This window comes from Lepeophtheirus salmonis, chromosome 10 (genome assembly GCF_016086655.4).
Source record: "Lepeophtheirus salmonis chromosome 10, UVic_Lsal_1.4, whole genome shotgun sequence".
Lineage (NCBI taxonomy): Eukaryota > Metazoa > Arthropoda > Copepoda > Siphonostomatoida > Caligidae > Lepeophtheirus > Lepeophtheirus salmonis.
Window position 1 is genome coordinate 18,143,902 of NC_052140.2, and position 6,427 is coordinate 18,150,328.

Genomic DNA, 6,427 nt, shown 5'->3' on the forward strand with positions numbered 1-6,427 from the left:
TGGAGTTAATATTATAGTACTATACCTACTCCATCTAACCTTTGAGGTCCATATGCATTTAGTGTATTTCCTTAACTAAGAACTACCTAGTATCAAAAATAAGAGCTGGGATTTGTTTTTATTTTATTCCTCTCACGACAGCTCGTACCTGATTTTATAAAATTTAGTCTGCTCTTCTCCCAAACTTTCCCCAAATTGTCACAATTATCACGTTAATTTTTGGTTTCTTTTATTTTACATACTGACAGGTCATATTTTAAACAATTATACATACAATGTACCCTTTCTTTTCGAATAACATTTATGATGTTCATATCTAAAAATAAAAATGGTCAATAAAATTAACTTATCTACTCAGCTTACTCGGGAAGGATAAGAAGAAAAAATTCAGTCTATTTTAATTACTCAAGCAAATTACTTTACAAAAGTACAAAGATTATGTTCTAAATAGCCAAATACATGTTGGATTATTTTTCTAACATTCTGGAAAATTTCTAAAGAAACTAATAATCTATTAAGTACATAGACATTTATTAGGGAAGGCAATTGCAACACTTTTTGATTTTGGTTCAATTACTCCGAACTGTTTTGACTCGGACTCATCCAATTTTAATATAACATAAAAATATTACAAAAATGTAATCCAAATCAATTTTTTTGCTTATATATACAGGGTCATTCCGGTTAATCTGCACCACTTTATCTGCATCCTGATCAATATGGGAAGCAAGTAGATGTTTTGAAAAACAAATTACCATTTTTAATAATACAAAAGAAACCCCCTTTCAGTGTCGCCGCCATCTTGGACAATCTTTCGCACGATATGATACCTAAAGTATTTTCAGGGCTTCACCACGTCCACAGGGAGATTATGTTCCATTACTTGATGATACAAGCCTTTAAGGAGTCAATACTGGTGCGTGAATTGGCAGACACCTTCTTCTCTAACTCCCCAAAAAAGACGTAATCCATTGGATTCATACCGGGGGAACTAGAGATCCAGGTGTGAGGGGTGCCAATACGACACCTTATCTTCTTTCAACAAGTTTTGGGTTTTGCAGGCCTGGGGAAGGGGCTGAGTCTTGTTGAAATTGGAATTCAACATCACTGGCATCATCTTGCATCCAAAGTATCACTTGGTCAGAATGAAGTTCACTGTACCTTTCAGCGCCCACCCTCTCTTATCTCTTTTTTATCACTCTTGGACTTGTAGGATTCTCTTTTTTATCCCCTCCTCATTCCAGCGGTTGTAGACGTCTTAGACTATGCTCTTTGATAGCTGATCATCTCCTTAATGTATGCTGGGCTGTGTCCCGCAAAATACGTTTTTATGTTGATATTGCTTCGGTTCTCCTCCATTGTAAATACTTATTTTGAATTAAAAATTGTGCAACTTACGGAAAAGCTAACACTCAAACTTTCACTTTCAAATGAAAATAACCTAGTTAAATACTTCTCTGATTGTTCAGGATTTATTTACAAATGGTCCGGATTTACCCAAACGACCATTTAAATCCAACTCAATAATTCATAGACATTTCTGGGTAAATTATAGAGTTTGTTTTCAAATTTGTGGGATGAGTTATGATACCCAATAATTTATATAATGTTTAAAATTAAGCTTTTATACCCAAATGGAACTTTTTATGCAGCCGAAAATGGTTTTAAATAAATTCTGTCATATTCTCATTATTTTAGGGGACGATCCATTTTGTTTAATTACATTACAATTTGAAACGTCTAAATAAAAGTAATTTGTTCATAGAAATTGAAAATAATGTGTGGAAGAATTCATAAATTGATAAATACTGTTCTAGATAAATGTTGTTTTTACGTCCCCCATTCGTTTTTGCTTAATTTTTTTTAAAATTATACTCGTCAATAGTCTTATATTAAATTATATATGAACGCAAATCGTAAATAGAATGCTGCAACAGTAAAAAAATGAGTTAGAAATTCATAAAATGAGCCAAAATAACATTTCGGATAATTAAATAACTAAACATTTCATGATGTTGAGCTAATAATTTTCAATGTTTTATAGTTGTCAATTAAGATAATATGATATTAATATAATAAGTTTATATTATAATCCCCCGATCAAAATTATACCAGGTGCGATTCTAAAGCCTCAGAAGACAAAGTTATTGGAAATTTTGCGGATTTTGGTGACTTGTTTAGAAACGTACGTAAATACAGTTATACAAACTAAACATTTCATAAAACTATGTAGACATTTCATTTGATTATCTCTTATAAAGAAAATTGCGTCTAGATGTGTTATTCAAGTGAAATTCGTGCATTTCTTCATTCTGGAAGTACAATTGGGAGGCTTACTTCCTCCCGTGATTTCGGAATAACTCCCCGGATATGATTTGGTATTGTAACAAGACGGCACTCATGCCTGCACTACCACAGCTGCAAAAAATATTCTTCAATAAAATTAATTTCTGGCCAGAAGAAATATGGCACACGTATTCACCCGACACAAAACTTCTGGACTATGCTTTCTGGTTGTGTGTAGATTTCAGGACCTGTGGACATAAGTACGAAAACATCATGGGTATGAGGGCCACAGTAAACAAACACCTAACCGATATGTCCAAATAATGCATAAAAGGACGTGCTAAGCCTTAAAGAGGCCTCTTGAGACCATCGTGGACGCCAGAGGGGGCAACATCGAAGATTAAAGGAAACATTATAGCGTTATAGTTCGTCACAAAATATTTTTTTGATATGTCTAGCGGCCACAGATATATTCCATTAAAGGTAAAAGTATTAATTGTTCAGATTTCAACGTCGCTCGCAGTAGACCGGAGAATTTCACTCTCAATTACCTATTCAGGATTTGGCCAATAAAAGTAATTATTGATCTGTAAAGTGTAATTATATAATATAATAAAAAGATTTAACAAGTTGATGAAAATTGTGGCACTTTTTTGAACTTTCTTCTTTGTATTCAGCGTTACAATACTGCAAATGTTTCCTCAGGGAGTGATTTTCCAGTTTTTACGTACTTAGATTAACTAACACTAAAAAAAGAGAAACAATTATTCAAATGATATCAGTTACAGGAAAACAATTATTCAAATGATATCAGTTACAGAAAAACAATTATTCGAATGATATCAGTTACAAAAAAACAATTAAATCACTTTTACTCCTCATTTTATTCATTTTCAAGAAAACACGTTGTCAATTTTTTCCCCACAATAATCCACATTATGTTGTACAATTGTGAAGTAAATTTTATGGGTGTACATAGCTCCTTGATGTTTGAGAAAATAGGACTGTCTTCCCTATTTAATAGAAATAACATAGCCTTATACGAGAATCTTGACATACTTAAGTTTTTTTTTTGTTTTTTAAATACAAGAAAATAAAGTATTTTGGACAAAAAATACAAAAAAAAAAAGTGTTAAATAAAAGAAATAATTTGATTGAAATCGGATGCTTGCATTGAATAAAGTTTAAGAGAATAAAACATACAGTAGTTTTAAGTATATTTCTTTTTTCTTAAGAATTCATAATTTAATAATAGTTATAATTACATAAAGGTGTTTCATTGCTTTTTATTCTTGACTTAATATTTAACGCTTTCTTTCAGTTTCTTCCATCCATGATAAATCTAAATGCACAAAATCACTGGCTTCATTAAGACTTTAAAAATAAACTATTTCCCCAAGAAGAACAAAGATGTTGGAATTATCTTCTTTTTTTTTTTTTTTTTTTTTTTTGCCATTTGTTCTTGACTCCAAAAATGGTAATGTCGACCAGGGATGCTACAGGGTTATTGGGTTGGGATAATACGTAGAGTCAGAGAAATTTGGATGTCAGTAAGAAATATTGGAAATCTTTAAAGTGACCATAAAGTTTATGTCAGAATAATGTTACGGAGATATATATACTGGGGATATAAGAGTTGTTATCTATCATCTCAGTAACTTCCTTCTCTTTGATGATTCTGGACAAATCTGAATCGGGTGAAAATATAGCTCCGATGTTATTATGTATTACCCTTTGATGGCAGCAAAAATATTTGGACTCTTTAAAGTGGATTGTCTAGATTGAGAAAAATCAAGGATATATGAAATATTCCCGAAATCCTTCACATGCCTTCTCACAGTCCAATCACTGTCAATGATGTCTCATCGACTTGGTCTGACTTCAAGTGATTGCAGTGTCTACATCCTCCATGATACAGATTTCCTGGTGTCTTCAGCTTCCATGGGACCTTTCAAGGCTCTGACTGCTTTAGTCAAATTCAAAATTTTACCATGCAAACTAATTATTTATTTTTTCTTATTCCGTCATGTTTATAATGTGGTCGTGTGCTTGTACTTACCTTCCTAATTCTGTATAATGCCGGATATTATTTAGTTGTTTTTGCTTTGTTGTATATATGCAATGTGTATGTAGGTTTTTGGATAAACATAATTACATATTATATAAGTTATAATATATTCTTTTCCGTTATCATTTCTCCTTCTTTTCTTCCTTAACTTTGTCATTTCTACATATAAAATGGTAGCCTCCATACATAAAAGTTATCAGTGAATTCATAAAATAAATATTTAAATGGTTCTTATTGTTTCTTTACTGGTTCCGAAATTGTCAACAAAAAAACATGATGTGATAAAAATAAAGAGTTTTAAGAAAAAAAAATTTTTTTAGGTATTACCGGTTGGTCCATTGAACTCTGAACATTTACTAATTTAATAATAAATTATGGTAGAGAAATTGAAATTAATGCCAATTCCGATATATTAAGCCATAAACAATTAGTTAACAATAAAAAAATCTGACCTCTCCATCTTACGTACAAGTCGTGAGGATGACATTTTGCACACTCCATGAAGTTCAAAAAACCCCCTACGGAAGTCTAGAAGCAGTTGGGCGTTTGCAAGACCAACGTCTACGCTGTCAACAAGTCATAAACGTTAGAAAGAAAGAAGGGCTCTTTCAAAAATGCCAAACTGGATCCAGAGAAGATAATGGAAAAAGCACAGACCAATCTCCTTAAGTCCATGAGGACATATACGAAATATAAGGATTTCACACCAGATTGTCCAGAGTTCTAATAAAAAATGGCTCAAAAGAGAATTTTAAGGGTAGAGAGGCAAATTTTGAAAACAGAAATGAAAAAACACCATCTCCTTCATTGCAAGACTCTTTTAAATGGGACTTTCGAGTTTTTTTAAAACTCTTTTTGAGACTTTTGGCCCCCTATAGCACTGATGCCAACTGCCTCAATAACAAATTTTGTGTGCATGTCAAGGCAAAAGCAAACATGGTCCTTCATATAGAATCCAAGATCCTCAAAGCCATTGTGAAAAGAGTCCACGATGCAACTTTTCATGTCTTGTTGCTGTACTGGGCGTTAATCAAATTGCATATACTTTGTCTTTTAGCCTTCATCTCCATAATAAATTAAATGAGTCAATTGTAGTTCTTTTGAACGCTAATATTCACTGAATTATTGAGTTAAAAAATCTTGAAACCTATGTTTAAGATTCATGACATTTTAATAAGTTATATAGTTATACTTCCGTACAAAAATATATAAAACTTAAAAATATTATAAAAAGGAAATGAATGATTCGAAACTCCTTAGACTTCTAAGATTACAATATATTTTAAATATGGAGAATCGTAAAGTTTATTATTCACTAATATCCCATTTATCCATTTATACCTCATTTAATAAATAATGAAACTCGACTAGTATAATTTTCAAACCATGTGAGTAACATATGTACATTTATAAAATACACCTTATGCAATTCAATGATTTAGTTATATTAATATAAGTTCCTCAAAAGTGCTTATCCCCACGGCCAACCCACCCCTTTTAAAGTAAGGTCTTCTTACATATACCGGGTGGTCCATTGAAATCTGAACATTTACTATTTCAATAATAAATTAACTTTGAGTGATTGAAATTAATTCATATTTCGATATATTAAAGCATAAACAATTAGATATTTAAAAAAACCTGAGTTCTCCAGCATACGTAAAAGTCGAGAAAATAACATTTAAACGTGAATTATGAATTTCCATTAACGCAGTTCGCAGTGAAAGTAACAGTTCTCACACTCTTTGACGTTGGAAAACCACCGCCGGAAGTCTACAGGCAGTTGGACGTTTGCAGGACTACTGTCTACGCCGTCCAGAAGTCCGAAACGTTGGAAAAGAAAAAAAACTATGTCAAAAATGCCAAACTGGACCCTAGGGAGTTAAACAAAACAGCCCAGGCTAATCCCCTCAATTTCATGCGGTCCCATAGAATAGATCTCGGGATTTCAAACCAGACTGTCCAGACATCTATCGAAAAAGTGAGTGGAAAGAGCCTTCTGAGGGTGGAGAGGCCACTTATGACACCAGAAATGGGGGGGGGAAAAAATCCAGCTCCTCCATCTAAACACTC

At 32.5% G+C, this 6,427-nt stretch overlaps 1 long non-coding RNA gene across 2 annotated transcripts; it reads right to left on the bottom strand.

Annotated features, from left to right (window-relative positions):
- Nucleotides 1-212: 212 nt before the first annotated feature.
- LOC121125453 (uncharacterized) lies at nucleotides 213-3,350 on the bottom strand. Of its 2 annotated transcripts, none has more exons than XR_005866657.2 (3): nucleotides 3,162-3,350; nucleotides 2,936-3,032; nucleotides 213-2,873 (listed from the first exon to the last, which is right to left on the bottom strand). It is a non-coding gene; the product is annotated as an uncharacterized lncRNA (long non-coding RNA). The 2 variants fall into 2 exon arrangements; XR_005866658.2 differs by having other exon boundaries at nucleotides 3,156-3,350.
- Between the last annotated feature and the right edge of the window lie 3,077 nt (nucleotides 3,351-6,427).